We start from the raw sequence: 21,622 nt of genomic DNA, 5'->3' as shown, positions 1-21,622 counted from the left end.
AAAAAAACACTCTATAGGTTTATAACACACATTTAGCTTAATGATATACAGGGACATATTTCCAAATGATTTGATATATGTTATTTTTAATGGCAATATAATATTTTATTGATAAGTTATAATTTTTAAGCATTAAGTTATATTAAACATTTAGGTTGTTTTCTATTAAAAGAACACTCGTAAACAAATTATACAAAGCAGGATTAACCCTTTACTAGAAAACCCTAGAAATCAAATTTCTGAGATAAAGTGTAGGCATATTGATAATGTTTTTGATACATGTGACCTAACATTTCTTAGTAATAAATGTGCTTATGTTTACATATATAAAATATCTCTTAAATTACACTTCAACTGTATTAGAAATTATATTCAATATAACATGACTTGGAAACTATATAAATTAATACGAATAACTCCTTTTTTTGTTAATTTGTGTTTCTTGGATTACTAGAGTGATTGAGTGATTACCAGAATGACCACTTGTAGTTCTTATATGAATTGTTTATTTCAATTTCCCACTTTAAAAATTTCCAGAACAGGCGTTATCTGAGTGCTACTGCTGCTTCTCACCCTTCAATAGCAGGATTATTTGTGCTTTCTCTTGAAGCACTAGTCCCTGTTAGGTGCGCTGTTATGAAATTCACAGTACCCGGATGTGCCAACAGGAGGGTGGTTTCTCTTCCTCCAAGTTAGTGCCCTCAGATTCACTTTCTAGATTCACTTTCTAGATTTCTAGATTCACATTTGCATTATATGTTTTAAGTAAATGTTGTATACATTTTGGCATGCTGATGTTATCATTTGCTAGTTTTTATTTTAATGTTGATTAAAAATCACCTGATTTTTATATGTTTTTGGTGCGTCCATTAAACAGAGTGTGAAAGGCAAAAGAACAGGCTGGTATAAGTGAAGTTCATTTTCTCTAGAAATAATCTGTTCCCAGAATGCATTTTGTAGTTTTATTTAGTTTTAAAGGAAGCTTTATAAAGTATTTGACATGATTCTACCATTTGTCAAATAAGAGAAAATCCTCAAGTGCATGTTTTCTTTTATAATAAAGTGGAAAATTTATAAAATTTTCGTAGCTCTGGCTTTAACTGTCGTTTAAGGAGAAAAATGTTTTCTTGTGGAATATTTTAAGTCCTAAGGGGGAATTGATCTCATAGAGCAGGCGTTAGCATTAAAGGATTGTCAAAGGCTATGAGATAGCACATGATTCATAAATGACTATGGTCCTGAATATGCACCAGTCACTTTCTTTAGTTATTTGACCAATAAATGTTCATGACCTTAATCACTGGTGACTGACAAGGGCTCCCTGATCATGGGGCCATTGACTCCTCTCCTCTTCCCTCCTCTCCCCTTGTTGACTTTGCTCCTGCTGACTCCTCAATCAGAACTCCTAGGCTGTGACCAACAGCCTCTGCTCTAACAATTCTCTCTGCCAGGAATGCTCTTCTTCTACATATCTACTTGGCTAACTCTTTCTTTTCTTTCAAATTTTTGGTCAGATGTCACCGTCTCAATGCATCCTATCTGAACCATCTTATTTATTACTGCAATTTGCCTACTCTGATCAACAGACTCTTGTCTTCCTCACCCCGAGCTACTGTTTCACTTTTTGTTTTATAATATTTATCAACTTCTACAATGTTATACAGTTCAGTTATGTATTGTATTTATTATTGTCTTTTTCTGTATTCTAGAATGTTACTTCCATCAGGGCAGAGATCTTTTTCTCAATTTTACACACTGATGTATCCCAAATATGTTGAATAGCTCCTGGAATATAGTATGTGTTCAATAAATATTTTTTTAAATAAATAGAGACATCTTAAGGTAGATAGTCTAGAGTAGGTTCAATAGCTCAATTTTTGTCATTAGATACCCAGGCAGTAGTGTGCTGGATGTTCAGTGATTGTTACTTTCCATTTGGCCATAGTGGGTATATTTACACCATTAAAAGTTGCAAATGGTATAAATCAGGACTTTTTTTTTTCCCTCAGAGAGATGGTTATCAGCATCCCTCTGGACCCAGGTCTTTCATTCTTTTAGTTCTACCGTGCTCATTGATTTGGATTTTGGTCACTGGGCTTGTTACTTCATGATTGAAAGATGACTACCACATCAGCAGTATCTTAACTCATTTTAAATATATGCTTTTTGAGAGAAAGTGAGAGCACACTTGCAGCATGACTAGCTCTTTTCTCAGACAACCAGAGCTCTCTCAGAAGCCTCATAAAAGAGTAGTGCTAACCTCTCATTGGCCCATATTTGTCACAGGACCATCTGTTAGCTGCACAGGAGACTGTAAAAATAAATGACTATCAATGGGAAATATTCAATGCCTTGGAGGAGTCATAACTCATCTCCTAAATGCAGACCATGAAGAAAGGTTTTCCTAAGTATTGAAATCTTTAAGAAGCAAACAAATGAGCATCTGGAATTTTGAGGGGAGGCAGATGTATATGAATTTTCAATAATAATTACAACTGGGAGGCAAAGGCGACTGATGTGTGGCACTGAGAAAATACATTCCCTTAGATACCCTGTACAGCACGTTAGTATCATGTGGAATCAGCTGCAGTTCTGCAGTTGCCCATTCTTCTATAATCTGTGGTTTATTTTAGTTGTGTATTTATTTATTGTTGCCCTTTGTAAAATAACTTGATCTTGAATTTATCTTAGCACTTTTTTGATGTATTATACATCTGATAGCCACTGTGGAAAAGAGTTTAAAGTACTACTATCAAAATCTTCTTTAGAATTAATCTTTTTTTTTTCTGTGTACAAGTATTTGACACTCAGCCTATTTTAAGTAGTACTGTAGAGAGGCCACGTGTAAGTACATGTTCTGAGTAACATTTCTTAGGCAAATCATCCACAACTGAACAGTGTTCCATTTAAAGGCAGCTTTACCATCCAAAGGGCAAGGCCTCGTGTTTGGTTTGTCCTAGAAAAAAAAAAATGCCAGCAAGAAAGCAATTGAGTTCTATTTAGATAGTGACAGGTGCTCGCAACAATTTGGATGTTGAAATAAAGGCAGACTTGTATTAAAAAAAAAAAACACAAGAAACCACTCTAGAGGGACTGAGAGCCTATCTCAATTCAATCAGTTCTGTTGATTATATTTTTCGAACATCTCTTGAATCAATTTTTTACCTCTCCTTCTTCACTACAACTATATTAGTGCCAACAACTCCTCCTCAATACATCCTCCACACTGTACCCAGCCTTATTTCTCCAGTACCACATCTGATCACATCATAGCTCTGCCAAACACAAAACAAAACTGAAAAATCTTTAGTGTTCCCTAAGATAAAGCCTAGCTTTTTCAACATAGCATAAAGCTTTCAATACACAGGTACCAAGTTATAAATCCTGTGTCATCTCTCACTAATCAACTTTCTCTAGTACACAGAATGCCATCTTTTTTTCTAAATAAACCACACTTGTGCTTGCTTTTGCATATATTGTTTCTTCTAATATCAAAATCATTTCCTGTCTTAAAAAAAATCACTTCTTCACTAATTTCCAGATTCCTCATTGATACGCATATGTTCTCAAACCTATCCACTCCACAAAACTATTTTCCACATCTGTTTCTATAATAACATTTAAGACAAGTTTAGTCATGAATTGTATTGCATAGTATTTTTTTTTTAAGATTTTATTGGGGAATTAGAGAAGGAAAACATTGGGTTTTTCCAGGACCTATCAGCTCCAAGGCAAGTTGTTGTCCTTCAGTCTTAGTTATGGAGGGCGCAAGCTCAGCTCCAAGTCCAGTCATTGCTTTCTAGTTGTGGGATGGGGGTGGGAGGGGCACAGCCCACCATCCCATGCAGGAGTGGAACCAGCAACACTGTTGTTAAGAGCACGCGCTCTCACCAGCTGAGCCATCTGGCTGCCTGTTGGCAGCTCAGTTGCAACTCAGCTCAGGTGCAGCTCACTGGCCCATGGGGAAATAGAACTGGTGACCCTTTTGCTCAGAGCTCGTGCTCTTAACCAACTATGCCACCTGGCTGACCCTATTTGCTCTAATACTCTTGCGTAGTATTTGAATTTATTTGTTTGGGTGCCTGTATCCCCCATCTTACTCTTTGAATTCCTAAAGGGTTAAAAGTACCTTATTATATTTGCATGTTTTAGGGCAAAAAAAGTTGAAATTTTTATTGAATGCATTGATTAAACAATAATTATTACAAATCTTCTGCATGGCCAGAAAAATACCATTTTCAAATATAAGCAAAAACCTAATTTAATAAATAAAAACATAAGAGAACAAAAAATTACACCCAAACGTGATGCAGACAAAATTCACTAACAATATCCAGGAAAGAGAATATATGAAATCCGATATAATTATTAAGAGTTTGTTTTTTGGGTTTTTTTTTTGGTTTTTTGTTTTTATTGGGGAATTAGGCAGATGGGAACAGTGCTGGAGAATTGGGGGTAGGGGAACAGACAAGTTGCTGTCTTTTTGTTCTTCAGTCTAGTTGCGGAGGACGTTGCTTCACTGGCCCAAGTTGGCACCATCATTGCGCTCTTCCCGGGTGAGGCAGATCAGTCACTGGCTTCTGGACGGCCACTCACTGCGGCTGCTGGCCGCTGGCTACATACGGTAGCCCATGGCAACCCACTGCCACAGGGGCTGTAGCCTACGCCATCGCCGGCGATTCATGGCATCCCAGCTCCAGGTTGAGCTATTGTTCAGCATCTTAGCTGTAGAGGGCAGTGTCACTGACCCTCATATGTGGGATCCGAACCGGGGCCCTCTGGCGTCCCAAGCCAGTTCTTAACCATCGCACCACTCGGCCGGCCCATTATTAAGAGTTTTGATGAGGTTTGGGACATCATTTGGACCTTAACATAAGTGTACAGTTTACATAGTCTAGAATGGAAGGAACAATGCCAAAAACGGAGATGACATTGAGGATGGAATGAAGCTGTGATTATGGTAAGAATTAAGTTGACTGGTACCTCCAGTTTGAGTTGGGTTGTAGTAAGAAGCAGGATTTGATAGAAAAGGTTATGAAAGTCTGCTAAGTGTAGAATTACAAGATTAGACTTTGGATCCAAGTCCTGCTTACTCATGTGTGACTTTCAGTAAGGTTGTTGTGATGATAATATTCAATAATGTAGTGAAATTCCCTAGTGTAATGGGTAGTAAATAATAAGGGTTCTAAATTATTAGATAAATCTGAGTAGGCTTAGGAGAAATAAAGTTTCCATGGGACTTTAATGCACATGCAATATAATTCAACTTTAAGAGTGAGCTAGATTAAAACTTCACATCATAAAAGCAGTGCTTTTCTTTCTCTCCTCTGCTTACAATCATAGAGATCGTTTCCTACGTGATTAGCAAGTAGGGTTGAATTATAGCATACTTCAGAATCAAAAACCTATGTTTAATTTACGACATTCCAGGAGAATAATATCACTTTGGAGAAAGATGCTTAGGAAAATATAAAGTGTTAAACAAACAAATAAACTAAACATGCCAGTTTCCTTAGCAGAGTACATTTCTGGACTTTGAAGGGACCTGAAGGTCATCAACTCCAACTCTGTCAAATTGTCGATAAGATAACTGAGCCCATGGGAAATTAAGCAACCACCTAAAGCCACAGCCATTTAGCAGGATGGTTTCTAGAAGATGGCTTCATGACCTCCATGATCTCTAAACCAGTATGTCCTTCTCACTGGGTCTAGGTGGGCATCTGCCAACCGCAAAAGATCAGGCTCTGCACCGTTATCTTTACATCTTTCAGGTAAAACCCTGTGCTCAATGCAAACCCATTTTTAAGGTAAGAAGAGATACCCAGACAAAAACCCAGATTACATTTGCAGCAAAACCCTTGCTATTTCAGTACATTAGCTACATATTCAATAAAGGTAAAGTGGTTGTTAAGCTTTTTAGCTTGAATGCCATCATTTTTTTTTTATTGCACTTGGAAGAAAAATGTGGTGGCACCCACCCAAAATCATAAAACCAGAGCATCTAACAAAAGATGCTGTGAGCCTCGAGCTCCATTATAATTTCAGATTTGGTGTGCTTCCCACTCTGTAAATCACCTGAAATTTACAGATGCACCTGCAAACCCAAGCATGAGGCTGAACTCTTAGATAAATAGAGTTGCTCACAGTGTTCCCTAAACGTGCACTGTTAGCAAAACTGGGCCCTCAGCCCAAGTGGGGCTCCAGATTACCCTAACTGGCTGCTTCTATTTAGTCACATCAGTTGGAGCTTCGGGAATTAAATATATTTAGAAACAGTGTCAATCTTTTACATGTTCTAAAGGAGTCCAGAATGAGATATGTGGGGGCATAATTGATATGCCATATATCTTTGTGATATTTAATCTATTTCCGGCTTTCTCTGTTTTTTTCATTTTCACCACCATTATTAAGGACTGACAAATTTAACTTTTTTTTTATTCAAACATTTTGTTAATGTTTGAATCAGTCAAACATTAACAGAGTATTTATTGAGAAAAGTATGTGTTTAATATTGGACCAGGTGCTACAAAGCATAGGAGCAAAAATACACATGCACATATCTGGTGACATGGTGACACGGTCCCTGCTCTTCAGATGAGCAGAGGTGAAAGAGGAGAGTAACACTTGTTAAGTGCCTACTGTGTGCAGACCGCTTAGCATGTAATAGAGAAATATGAGTGTATGCAAATTTCTATTTCCTATTCTCTCCTAAATTTATTGCATAAACATAGCATTTAATCCTTGCAGTAATTGTGAGTCCCAGTTATTTTCATCCTCAATTATCAAATGACAAAATTAAGGACTAGAACTCTTCATTAGCTTGCTTGACATCGCTGAATTACTAACGCAACCAAAATTTGAATCCACTTTTCTTTGTCCTAAACCATGGTCTATCTATGAAGTCATGTTCTGATCTGTCTATTGCACAATAGACAGATTGCTTTTTACTGAGTTTCTAGTAAATGTGTCTCTTTATGCAGCATATTGAACTATAGGTAGATGTCAAAAGATACATAAGATATGAATGACTGTAAAGGAAAAAAAGAAGATATGGCATGAAAGAGCAAATGAGCAAAAGGGGTTTGGGTAGCGTGCACACACACACATACACACACACACACACACTAATTTGGCTAGAATAATGTTTAACTTAGAGCTTTGTGAGATAGAAAGTTAGACAATTAAAATTATATTGAGAAACATCTAAAATAGTGAAGAGTTTAAAATTCAAGGACTAGTAATTATCTATTACAACCAAATGATTGCCACTGTGGCATGAGGACATATTTCTCTCCACCATCATTTGTACCTGTGCTCCCAGAGTCAGCTCCTTTCGCTATCTTCTACCAATTAACTGTCAGTCACTTTCCTCTTCATGTGAATAAGAAGGGAAAATAGAATTACAAATCAGTTCTTTGTATGAAAGAAACATTTCTTAACATTTTCATTTTTTTCTTTTTGGAAAATGATTTTCAGCTTCTTAGGGATTGCTGAACATTGGTTTAAATGCTGTGAAAGAACCAAAATTATGAGATACAGACTCAAATACAAGGAGATTATAATATACTTGCAAGCATTTGTTCATAAGGTATTTTGGGTTGATGTAAAAATTAAGAAAGTTTTTATTTTGGAATTCATTTGCTAAGGAAGAATTTGATAGAGATTACTGACCATCATGGATATGTTCCTTTAAACAAATAGTTCCTTTTTAAAAGCCACCTTCTATAGAAGTATAACTAGCAATACATTCATTTTATAAAACCTTTTTTCCATCATTATTCTTAGAAATGCATAGACTTTATTTTGTATAATTTGTTCTGTGGTATATATATATATATATATATATATATATAAATATTCTGGAATTTAAAATATATATATATATATACATATATATTTAAAATTCCAGCTATGTGTTTTCAGTCTTCCTTTACTTTACAAATATCATAGCAGAGAAATTTCCATAATTTTTCCAAGAAATCATGATGTCCCAAAGAAAGGTGGAGGGAGATCACATTGATAACGCATGTCGTGAGCACAAAGGCAAGAAGCCTGTTAGAAGAGAAACGGTCCTCCCTCTGATTGCCTTTCCTTGATTCAACCTACTCATCCCCACACCATTCACAAACCATGGAAACCCTCACCCCTTATTAAGACTCAGTACCATCAATTAGCCCAGAAGAAAACCATATTTCCATCCTGTTTCAAGGGACACTTTAGTATAGAATAGTACCTGGAGAACAAACAATGAGGCCTGGTATGGCAGAGAATATAGATCTGGTTTGTGTGACCTGTTACAAGTGGATATTTGGTAACTAGGATTCCTTAAAATGTTTAACATAAAGCATGCCCATCAAAAAGGGTGGTCTCATGAAATAAGTTTCTGATGAAAGAAAAATCCTGCATATGCTTTCCTACTCCTGCAATAAAAAGGCTGTCTATTAACATGTAAATTCTCTATTGCTCCAAATAATCCATAGGAAATGAACATTTACACTTGGTATAAACACATGTTCCCCAAACATTTGTTGATTAGGTAAAGTTCTTTTTTTTTCATTTTTTTATAATTATTTATTAACATTCACGTTAGAACACAGTTTATAAACCCTGAACATAAATTCTACATAGATACTTCATGTAGTTCAAATAGAATAAAATGATCATGAAAATCAACTTTAAAAAAATGAAAAATGCTAAGAAAATGCTAAGAAAAAATGCTGACAATTCATAGCTAAAATTGACTCAAGATGAAATTTAAAATCCAAAATAAATGAACCAAATGAGATCCTAAAAATTGTCAAAACAGTCGCTAAAAAGACAATTGGCTTAGAAAGGTTTGTGGATAAATGACTTAAAATTTGTGAGGAATATTTAAGGCTGAGGTAATTAGACAATGCAAGAAACAAATAAATGAAAGAAAGAAGTAAAAAATGGCACTATATGCAAATGGTAGAAAAGCTATTGTTTCTAGACATTTATCATGTCTTTATAATAATTCAAAGGAATTAACTTAGGAAAATGATTATAATTAATAGCAGAATTCAATATGGTAGCAAATTCCAAGATAAGAAGGTATAAATAAGTACTATTCTAATATAACAGCAATATACAGTAATAATAAGTCAAATATAGTAAGAGAAAAGTCACACACATACTGACTCCAAAAAAAAATAGATAAAAGAATCAAAAAGAAAAATTCTTGGGAAAAAATATGAATGAACTCTCTGGAAAACTGCCAAAATTCTTTTTTTTTCCTAAAAATTACTACTTTGGTTCTTGCTACCCATTTTTACTGGACAAAGTTTACTGGCCAGTAGATCTTCCATGTCTTACTAGAGTGATCTTTATATTCCTCAAAAATTCCATAAAATATTCTCCATGGGTATATCCTTATTTCCCTTTCTAACACTGTTATCTTGAATGGCATACATGTACCATCATCTCTAACCACATCCCTCCCTCAGTGCTACACATTATTTAATGCCTTTGTGATTTAGCAATGGAAATTCCTTAATCATGCTTTATCATCCACTGGTTTCACACCTGACCCCAAGAATCAGTCTAGATCACAAGCTCAATCATAGACTCTACTACATACAATCTTTTATAACCCAATCAAATAACATTTTTCAGATCCAGGAACACAACTATAGCATACCTGCTACACATCCATGTTGTGCTTATCAGGCACTCTTTATTATTAGTGCTCGTTTACATAACTGCCTCTCCTTGAGGTTGGCAACCGACATTTATTAGTTATTGACTCACCATGGCCTTGCATTGAGTGCTCCATAGTAAGCATTCAAAAAATATTTATTGAGTGAATTTGCAACTGGAAGGGTGAATGTCTTTATAAGGGTTTTAATAGAAATCTTATTGTGCTGAGATATAAAAAAATAAGATGTCAAAAATTTTTTTAATGAAAGTTTATTGGGGTGACAATTGTTAGTAAAGTTACATAGATTTCAGGTGTACAATTGTATAATATATCATCTGTATACCACATTGTTTGTTCACCACCCAGAGTCAGTTCTCTTTCCATCATCATATATGTGACCCACTTTACTATCATCTACCACCCCCTCCCCCCTTACCCTCTGGTAACCACTAAACTATTGTCTGCATCTATGAGTTTTGTTTCTTCATTTGTTTTTCTTGTTTTGTTGTTTTCAGTTTTATATACCACATATCAGTGAAATTATATGTCTCTCTACTTTTCCTGTCTGACTTATTTCACTTAGCATTATTATCTCAAGATCCATCCATGTTGTTGCAAATGGCACTATTTCATCTTTTCTTATGAAATGTCATTAAAAATCTATCTGTTCTGAAACTTGGCATAAGGTTATATGCATAATCAATAAAATTTTCTGATAAAGTGGTTCTTAAAGGTAAACAAAGGATTGAACATATGTAGAATAGTTACAAATAAATAACAGAATACCAAAACACATGAGAGCCCTTACTCTCCCTTGTAGTGAAGAAAATGACATATTTCTTTCCCTGCTAAATATAATTTTGATCTTTTATGAAGATAACTTAGAAAATAAGTAAAATTAAAATAAATCTTTAAAGGAACTCAGAATATCCTGCTGGCCACATGCCTTTCATAAACACAGAAACTTACTTTGGTAAACTAACGGGAGAAAATCTATATTAAAAATGGACGGGGGTGTGAAGAAGAGATGACAAACTTGAAAGTTACTTGCCCATGTAAAAATTGTAAAATGCAGACTTCCAATTATAAAGTAAGTCCTGGCGATCTAATGTACAACATGGTGACTATAGTTAACATCACTGTACTGTGTATAAAAGCTGCTAAGAGAGTAAATCTTAAAAGTCTCACTATAAGAAAATAATTGTAACCCTGTGTGGTGAAGGATGTTAACTAGACTTCCGATGATCATTTTGCAGCTATGCATACATCGATTCATTATGCTGTACACCTGAAACTAATATAATGTTAAATGTCAATTATATCTCAATAGAAAAATGCAAATAGGATTTATTTGGGAATTTTAAGAACTTTTTTCAAAATCTTCCTAATATTAAATTTGTGGCCATTGTTATAGAAAACATATTTTTTTTGTTTGGACAGCCTATTCCAAGGAAAGCATATTAAGTGTGGTAGAATTTCCAATACAACCTCTTTGTGTTATGAAGAAGATATGATGGGAATGAGGTAACAGAGGGATGGATGTCAAAACCATATTATTTTACAAAACTTACACTATTTCCCTAAAACACCTGCCAAGAGAATAAATATTAGCTTCTTTATTCATTCTGAAGGACTCCATATAAAGTAGAACATTCCTAGTTGGTTTTTGAAATCTGGTCTATCTGGAGAGCACTCATCTAATAAGTTGTTGCCCATTTTTGTTTCAAAATCTAGCTAAAATGTCACTTCATTCAGAAAATCTTCCCTGAAGCTCTCACTTGTAAGAATTGTTAAAATTTTCATCTCAATTCTAATAACTCATTATTTGTATTTTGCATGTGAAACTTTTTAGGTCTTAATTTCATTTATAATTAATTACGCATATTTTTTATCTTTCATCTACCAGATGGTGGGTTACTGTTCAGGAACGTTTCTAGATAGATTCAATTTTGTATTTCCAAAATACAAACATGTCTTAGCATATAGTTAGGAAAGAAGTGTGAATATTTATAACATTTATATCTAATGGTACAAGGCAGGCAAATCAACTGAATATTCTAATCATCCAGAAGTATTTGCAACCAAACGTGTTTCTCTTTTTGTTGTGCACGCGCGCGCGCGCGCGTGTGTGTGTGTGTGTGTGTGTGTGTGTGTGTGTGTGAGAGAGAGAGAGAGAGAGAGAGAGAGAGAGAGAATATCAAACAGATAAAATCTGTACATTTGTAATTATCCATAATATATAGTATTAGTTTTGAGCAAAACATTACTGTAGTTGAGGTTGGTTTTTTGTTTTTTGTTTGTTTGTTTTAATGATATCTAGACCAGGACAAAGAGAAGGAAGTAAGGTGCGGTAGGTCACACATTTTAAGGAGGTCTTCATCAGGGTGGTGTCAGCCCCTGAGAGTGAGGATCTACTTAAGTTGTGCCCCCCCAGGTGCCTCATTCACATCACCCTGGTCTGTGCAACTGCCCTTTTGGGAACTTCCTGTTTCATCATCTTTCACCTAGACGTCCAGCGCCTTCCCTTGATGACTATCTTCTGAGATGTCACCTCTCACCAGAGCTCTGAATCCCAATCATATTTAGGAGCCACTCTCTTCTGCTTTCCTATCAAGGCTCCCCTTATGCCTGTACTATTCATAAGGAGAACACTGTCATGTCGACTATTTTATAAATAGCAATTTTATTTTTGAGACTGAAAAAGACTGAAAAACTCTTAATGTTAGCTCCCCAGGTAGAACTTGTCTTTTGAAGCAAAATGCCTGAATACTGAGGAAGGTATTTTTAGTGTGCTAATGCTCCCCTCGCCTCAGAGGTCTGCTTGCATGACCCATCCCGCCCTCCATCTGCAGCCTCCAGCTGAAGCTTGCCTCTTGGAGCATTCTTCCTCCGATGTCCACAGGGACCCGCCACTCACATTGCAGTCTGCACTAGATGCTGCCCTGTTTCTGGTTTGTTCCATACACTTTTACTTTCTTATTTAATGTTGTTTTTCAATTGTGTGATACGCATTGAGGCTGTCACCTTGGTTGTATCTTAGTTTCTTTACAGTCAGGTTTTCCACATTCAGACTTTTTTTTATAAATCGCAAAACATGAATTCCCTGACATCAAAGCAGGCTGAAATAGGGTAAAGGAAGCTAGAGATTTGGGCAGCAGAATTCTCACTTGCATCATTAAAATGAACTCATGTTTGCAACCCACTACCTCTGCCTGCAGCTGGCCCTGACAATGTGCCTTTCCCTCCTCTTTTCCACGGCGTTCTGATCAGTAACAAAAGAATCTCATTGTCATTTCTCAAGCTGAAGGGAACATATTGTTTTTAAAAAATGACTATTCAACCTCTAAGCTGAAATCTAACTATGTGTGTGAGCATTAAAACACCTTTCTTCATGAAAACCTCTATGCGTCAACAACCCATCAATGAGTAAGAAGTTCAATGACTTGAGCAGTGGGGATGAAAAGACATTATAATCCAATAGTCTTTTTTTTCTAAAACAATTTAACCCTCTTTGTCAATAGAAAGGATGGTGACTTATTTTTATCATGGGACTCAGAATTCTAAGCCACATTATTAGAAATGATACATTGTTGGTTTCTTTGCTTGTTTGCTGAATGCCAGTTAAAACTAGATTAGATAGTAGTAGATGAAGAAAAGTGATTTAATTTCACTTTTCCTGACAACAAGGGAACAACAACAAAAAATACTCCAAAATTCAGCTCCCAAAAAACAAAAATGGTAACTTTTTTTCAAGTAAACAATAAGAAAGAAATGACTGTGTTTTAAAGTACAGCTTTGAAGAAAAAAAAGATTTAGTATTAAAGTTGTTTTAACTTTTTACAATGGGGACTTTGAACATACACATAAGTAGCACTGAATAATAAACCCCGTGTAGCTACCACCTAAACTCAGCTACCATCAACCCTGGCTATAACTGGCCCAGCCTGAACCCCATCCAATATTCCTCCTCCAAAATATTTAAATATATCTCATATGAAATCATATCATTTCATCTCTTAATATTTCTGACTGTGATTTCAAAAATAGGAATTCATTTTATTAACAAAACCAATTATCACAATCAGACATAAAACTTTACAATTATTATTATCAAATATCCAGTCACTATTGATATTTCTACTTGTTCATTAATAAGAACTGGGTTTTAGTCCCTACTTTTCCACTGACTTCTGTATGGCCTCTCTCTTCTAATCTGAAAAAAGGTTACAAGCCCCATCTGAAAGGTGTATTGTGAGAATTAACTGAGATGATGTATAAGAATGAATGTAGGACTTCCTACTCACTCAACATTTTTAAAAGGTATGTTTATAATGCAATTTCAGATATTTTTGGAATATGCTTGAAATAAATCTAAGTCATCAAAAAATTTTCAAGACCAAATCTAAAAAAGTTGACCGTTTCCTGATTCATCCCTGGTTTCCTGTCCTCGCCCTTCTCTGGCTTCTGTGGGTTGTGCTCCTACTTTACATGGAGGCCCGACAGTGTGGCTCCACCCAGACCCATCTCTCTCACTTCTTTCTCTCTCAGATTACCTATTCGTGCCCTATCACCTGTTTGTCACTTGGAAATAATAACAAGCAAAACCACAGTATGCTGTTAAAGTTAAGATGGAAGGGGGAAAAAAAGTGGCAATGTGTAAAACGTTCTCGTTTATTTTAAAGCATAACTTTGAGTCTATGGGCAATTTTTAAGCTGCAGAAATTTCTCTGTGCATCTGAATCTATAGGAGGAACAACCAACTCCAACTATGCATTCATAAAAAGTGGTGAGTTTTCCCTAGTGTAGATAGAGCTCATAAAGATTTATCTTAATTACTTTCCCTACAGATGAAGAAAGAGGGGCAAGTCCCTTCCCCATTTTAGTTGGTCACTAAAACAGAATTTTCCTGTATTTTGATAACATTGCAAACGAAATGTGGAAAGAAAATGTGTTAAAAATATTGGGATAAATTGTCAAATTGAAGCTAAAGTCCAAATACATTTTTTTAATAAGAAAGAGTGCTCAGTTGTTAATTATGAATGTCCACATTTTTCCTCCTCTGAGCAATGTATGTATGAGCCATTTTTCCACAGTGTCACTAACATCTTTTTAAATTGTTTGCCCCTTTGATATATGAAAAAATATCTCTTTGTTTCAAATTGCACTTCTTCAGTTTTCAGTATGGTTTAATATTTGATATTTTATTGGCTATTTTCAGGTGTCTTTTATGAATGTTTACATACTTCTTAGTCATACATGTTTCTATTGGAGCATTTGTCTTTTCCATATTGAATAATTTTTTCATATGTATTAGGTTGGTGCAAGAGCAGTTGCGGTGTTTACATGGTGCAGTTTTCATCTTCCTTTTTTCCAGGTTGCCAAACGACTTTGAATTGACTATACTTTTTATTTTTTTATTTTTTTTAAAGATTTTTATTGGGGAATTGGGGGGATGGGAACAGCACTGGGGAATTGGGGGAAGGGGAACAGACAAGTTGCTGTCGTTTTGTTCTTCAGTCTAGTTGTAGAGGACGTTGTTTCACTGGCCCAAGTTGGCACCATCATTGCGCTCTTCCTGGGTGAGACAGATCAGTCGCCGGCTTCTGGACGGCCGCTCACTGCGGCTGCTGGCTGCTCACGCTGGCTGCTGGCTACATACGGAAGCCCATGGCAACCCATTGCCACAGGGCCCACTGCTACGACGTCGCCAGTGACTCATGGCAACCCAGCTCCAGGTTGAGCTGTTGTTCAGCATCTTAGCTTTGGAGGGCAGTGTCACTGGCAGTGTCACTGGCCCATATGTGGGATCCGAACCGGGGCCCTCTGGCATCCCAAGCCAGCTCTTAACCATCGCGCCACTAGGCCGGCCCCGAATTGACTATACTTTTGACTGACATGGTGTGTCTTGAATGCTAATAATCCCTGGAATTACATGGCATTTAAAAGTTTAGGATTTCAAAGTATTTTATAGTAATGAATTCCCATCCCATGCCACTATTACAAAGGCCTTTTAAAGACAGTAAATTGAATGTGACATTTTCCTGGATGTATGGTCAGATATGACAACTTTATGATCAGAAACAAGAATCTGGATATCAATATGAACTCCATCTCTGTTTCTTGTTTTCTTACCTGTTTTCATAGGAAATAGAAAACTACATCTAATCAGGGCATTTGTGAAAACCCGCCCAGTTGGGTTTTTGTTGTTGTTTTGTATTGGTATTTTATTGTTTTTGTTTACTGTTGTTTTTCTGTTTGTGTTGTTTTATGATCCTGGCTTCTGTGAGGGCCAGCAGTAGAATTTTGATATTCATTGGCATCATTAGCCTGGTGATAGCAAGTATTCCATTAAGTACATGTAAGCATTTGCTGGATGTCCAGAACTGAGCTCTGGGAGGTAGAAGAAAAGGGAAGGGAAAGGCTGGATTTGTGGACTGCAGCTTCTAGAGCAGCGGTTCTCAACCCGTGGGTTGCGACCCCTTTGGGGGTCGAACGACCCTTTCACAGGGGTCGCCGGGAACTCATATGTGGGCATATTTGCATGTGGGCCTGGAGACAGATAGAGGAGCGGTGTATCGGTTCCTAAGACCATCGAAAATATGTGTTTTCTGATGGTCTTAGGCGACCCCTGTGAAAGGTTGAGAACTGCTGTTCTAGAGGATGATTTGCCCAAACGATTTTAGAGTCATTTTTGCAGTTTCCTTCAGAACTTGTTTATGCTCCTGTTGTATTTTATTTAAACTATGATTTTGAAAAAAGGAATAATTACAACAACTTGAGCATTATGCATTTCATGAAACATAATTTAAAATAACAAATGCTTGTTAACCCGTCATGTCTTTACGTCATACGCCCTTACTAGGAAATTTATTTTCAAAGGGGAAATAATGTGTTGTTAGTAATGATGACATTCAAAAGAATACAATGATCAGAACCCAAAAAAAGCAAAGATAAAGGAGGGTCCTTCTAGAGTAGAAGCAATCTTTGGACAGCTGGTGCGTCTCCTTTATGTATCGTTGTAGCCTCATGGTCGGGCTCAGTGCCGGGCATACAGGAGACATTCAATAATTCTTATTGAATAAGTAAATAAAAGAAGATGTCATCACTCCAGAATCATTTGATAAAACAAGGATCTCCTAATGTAACACTGACATTGAGATTACTCCTCATACTCAAGGAACAAATACTTTCTTTGTGTGTGTTTATAATTTTCATCATTTACAAACATAAAATTGTATTTAGAAATTACCTAAATTATTCGAAAGTGTTTATAAGCATAGACAAAGTATTATTTGAAACATAACTCAGTCATATAATACATGCAAATATGTGCTTCCAAATAAGATAATCTATTTCACCATGTGGAAAATGTTTTATGAGAATAATAATACTTTCATGGCAGTTTTTCAGAATAACCATCTCCAACACACAAGTCTGATTAATTGGAAATGACAGGATCAAAATGATCTAGCAGGATGGCTTGATTTGCAACTGAGGCTTAATAGATCAGAAAATGTAATTAATTACTTAATTATAAGGAAAATGGGTGTTGTTTATAAATTGTCAAGTAATTGTACAGTAAAAAGAGTCCCCTGGTGTGTTATTAATTTAAGATTACCGTTTGAGGATTTAGGGGCAGTAACATGTTTTCAGTTATATAAAAGTTAATTGAGCATTTTTTTCCTTTCTTCTGCGAGTCTTGTCTTCTCTGACACCTGACTAGAACTGTTCATGCAATCTTGGGTTTGTGTTTTGAGAACTTCCCTTTCAGAAACTGTTGTCATTAGAGGATAAAAAGTCTGTATTTCTCTGCTCCAGTGACTCCCCATCTGTTGTCAACAATCATTCCAGAACAATTCATATTTTTCTCATGCTTACTCTTAATTTCTTTTTCTTTTTTAACAGTTTCATAATTAACACTATATTGTGGTAAATATCCTTGAGAAAAATGCTACAAAAATATTTCAGAGCAAAATATTTACATGACAGAAGACTTGAAGTAATCTGCTCCCATAATGGTACCCCAAATCCCTTCCTTTTTTTATGGAGGAATGGATGTTATGCATTTCATTGCTAGTATTGTTGTTAGTAAGTACAAAATAATTATGTAAACTAAAACAAATTGGATGAGTGGCTTTTTATTCTGAACAACAAAAAAATAGGCATCCTGAAACAATTGGTTATTAATTTAAAATAAATTGCCAAGATTTCCCCAGATCAACTTCAAAAGTGGCATTTGATTCACATAGCCCTTAGATAGGTAGTTAAGTCTATCAATGAGCTTTTATTAACACCTCCCATAACATCAGCAAACTTAAGAATGTCATGTCATTCAAATAACAAAAAATCTATTTAAAAATCTATTTTATATATTTCTGGATGTTGTTCCAGGTTTGATTCAGAGAAGAAACTGTAACATTTCAGAACTCAGGAAGTGTTAATAGCAGCTTCAAGTAGAAAGATGGCAGTTTACTTCCCTAGGGATGGGATAGATGTTGGGTGAGGAAGTGAGCAATGGATTCCAAAACTCATGTGCAAAAACACTTGAGGTAACAAAACAAGTTGAAATTATTTTACACTGTCATGAAGAATAGTAGGGCAGGCCTGAAATTTTTATGTTATTTGCTCCTACTCAGTAAGTTATCCTTCTTGATTTTGGAGTATACATTAAACATTGCAGAAAGCCTTCCTATATAAAGTAATTATAATCTTACTAGTTGGAAAACAACTACTATAAATAGTGTACAGAGTAAACAAGTTGAAGATATAGTTTTGGATAGCTCAGCCAAAACCATTTCTTACAGTGGCATAAATTGAATGATACATGTGATTAGGCATCTCTTATATATTAATTAGTTGACTTTTGCGACACTTTTGAGACTTTAAATTTAAATAGTACTAAAATGGCTTGATCATTCCCAAATTTTTGCTTCTGCCTCAGTTTTTATGAATGCTTAACTTATGAAGGTGTCAGAATGATTCTATTTTAACATTTCACCTGCTTACACATGACATGGAAAAAATCCTCTGGTTTCATGATATTGTAAGTTATTTTGATTAACTATAGTAATAGAATTTATATTAAAATGAACAGAAGGAAAAAGACAAATTAAAACAATTTCTCTCAGTCCAACCTTAACAACTCATGAACAAACATAAACCTCAACTCCTAGGTCCATTCTTCGCTCTGCCTCCTTAGACTTTGGGAAATGCATTCCATACTGAATTGGGTAAGATCTTGGATTCTGCACAGGTAGATTTGAATTCCAGCTGTGCTACTTAGTATTGTAGCTGTGTGACTTTAGAAAGAGTATTTAATATCTCTGAACTTTTATTCCCTGATATATAAGCTTAGATAACAGTGGACCTTACTATGGGATTGTTATCATAATGAAGTGATATGCATATAAAACATTTAGCACAATCTCTTCTGCATATTAATTGCTCATCAAGTCTTAATTATCAATGTTATCATCATCTTTGTCTTTACAACTAAAGATGTAACAAAAAGAAAAGATGAGAGTGAGCTGATAGAAAAATGTGTGGAAGGCAATGAAGATGAGAAAGAAAGAAGATATAGAGGATGCACTGGAATAGGCTCTTACAAATGTGGCATGGGTGTAATCAAAGACATTGAAAAATAAGAAACAAGGAAGCTAATATTTATTGAGCAATTACATTATGCCGAGAACTTTTGAAACATATTTTTAAGCCATTTCAAACGTACATCATAGGCATTACAATGCCTTTCAGTTTAGAATGAAATTGAAGCTCAGAAAAGTTATGCACTTGGACCAAAGTCACATGTATAATATTGGATTGTTGGAAAAGTCATGACTCATTTTTGCAATGAAAAACATAGAAAAAAATACGTCATGACTTTTCTGACAACCTAATATTTTACTAACAAGAAAGAATTAATATTTAAATATTCTTATTTTATTTTTTGTTTGATTTCATTTTACCACATATTATTTATTATTTCTCAAGGCTAGAAAAACTATCTCAAAATACAGGATCTAACAACTTTATTTCTATAATAATTTTCCTCTTTTCTCACTTAAACTAATCCTTATCAAACTTGGACAAGAGAGAGAGAGCCCTTTGACTTATATCTCAACTTCTCCTCAACTTTCATGCCATCTGCCCTTCTCCTCAGTACCGCAGAAGAAAAATAAATGCCCTTGAGGATTCAAGGGGTTCTGTGATACTCGAGAAATTAAAAAACATTGCTAACCACAATATAACTTGAATTTGGCCCTGCTGATTTTAGATCACGTGATTAACCCACTCAGAATATTTTCAACTGTTTTCTCCCCTGTAATTATTATCTATACCCTGATGGCTCTTACTGAAACATTTTTCTAGTTGTGGCTTAGGCTATAGTTATAAATAAGATGCTGGTCCCCTGGGGTAGCCTTGCTCAAGTGACCTTATCAAAGATGGTTAGTTGTATAAGCAAATACATACCAAAATAAATGTGAAAATTGTCAAGTGACTAGACAAGTTTACTATTGCTTTTTTTTGTTAACTGTTTCCAGGAAGTACTCACATAATTTGAGGCCATTCCTGATGTTTTTATTCAATATATTTAGAGCAGTTCTTGCCTCAAATGATTAAAGGTTAATGATATTTGTCTAAACCAAAATAAATGGCACTTTTCATTCAGAAAGTTATTTTCCTTTCTATGGGTTCAAAGAGAAATTAGAGATCTTCACACTTTAAGTCAAAGTCATAGTCTGTGTGTATGACTGACTATTTACCATTGACTTTAGAATTTAAGATAATCTAAAGTAGTTCTTTCTTTTTTAATAGAGACAGCATTTCTCACCTCTTAAATCTATATTCATTGTTAAGAGACATTTAGCCACCCATATTTGTTTTCATCATTTTTCTTTTTGGGACTATTTTCCCCCAACTTTATTGAAGTATAATTGGCATGCACATATTTAAAATGTGCAATATGATCACTTGTTTCATTATATTTTAAATAATAAAATTAGTCTAGGAATTTAGGTGAACAATATACACAAAGTTCTGGATTTGAGGATATATTATCGTGAACAAAGGATTAATGAGAACCAAAGAATGATTCCGTTAAGCTAAGTTAGAACAATATTAGTCTCTTACATCCTGCTTATGATGTTACCATGGGGGTGATTTATCTTGAGATCAGAGTTAGGCTATAAGGGTCTTAAAGTTATTGGCTCCCCAAAACTGTCTAATTTACTAAACATTGAAATAATTAGGTAAAAGTTCTGGTCACCCAAATCCTATCTGAGTTTAGGGATTTTTCCTGACACCAACAGACAATGATCCAATGCCAGCTGGGTGTCCTACAATTCAACTCAATCCTGAAACTTTCTACATAGAGACAGTGGCAGATTCCACAGGATCTGTGCTAAAGAATGGAGGCTCCAATGACCCCGGCCTTGAATTCAATTAATTTGCCACAGCGACTCACAAAACCCAAAGAAACATTTTACTTGCCAGGTTATTGGCTTATTCTAAAAGGATGTAACTGAAGAACAGCTAAATGGAAGAGATGGACTGGGCAAGGTATGGGTAAAGAGTGGGGACGGACCTTCCGTGTTGCCTGAGCGCTCCACTCCTCAGCATCTCCACATGTTCACAAACCTGGAAACTCTCTGAACCCTATCCTTTTGGGGTTTTATTGGGGCTTCGTTACAAAAGCATGATTGATTGAATAAATGACCATTGGTGACTAAACTCAATTTCCAGCCACACTCCCCTCCTAGGAAGCGAGAGGGTGGTTGGTACCCTGGCAACCAGCCCCTAACCTTTGGTACTTTCAAAAAAATCACCTCATTGTGCCAGCCGAGTGGCGCGATGTTTAAGAACTGGCTTGGGACGCCAGAGGGCCCCAGTTCAGATCCCACATATGAGGGCCAGTGACACTGCCCTCCACAGCTAAGATGCTGAACAACAGCTCAACCTGGAGCT

The 21,622-nt window shown here is 35.6% G+C and overlaps 1 protein-coding gene across 4 annotated transcripts in view; it reads left to right on the top strand.

Moving 5' to 3' along the window:
- The window catches only part of LRRTM4 (leucine rich repeat transmembrane neuronal 4), a 719,031-nt gene that overhangs the window by 611,213 nt on the left and 86,196 nt on the right, over positions 1-21,622 (top strand). The window lies entirely within an intron of this gene.

Source organism: Hipposideros armiger, unplaced genomic scaffold (assembly GCF_001890085.2).
Source record: "Hipposideros armiger isolate ML-2016 unplaced genomic scaffold, ASM189008v1 scaffold_359, whole genome shotgun sequence".
NCBI classification, from domain to species: domain Eukaryota; kingdom Metazoa; phylum Chordata; class Mammalia; order Chiroptera; family Hipposideridae; genus Hipposideros; species Hipposideros armiger.
The sequence above is the reverse complement of the archived record's forward strand: the minus strand, read 5'-3'. Positions and strand labels throughout refer to the sequence as shown.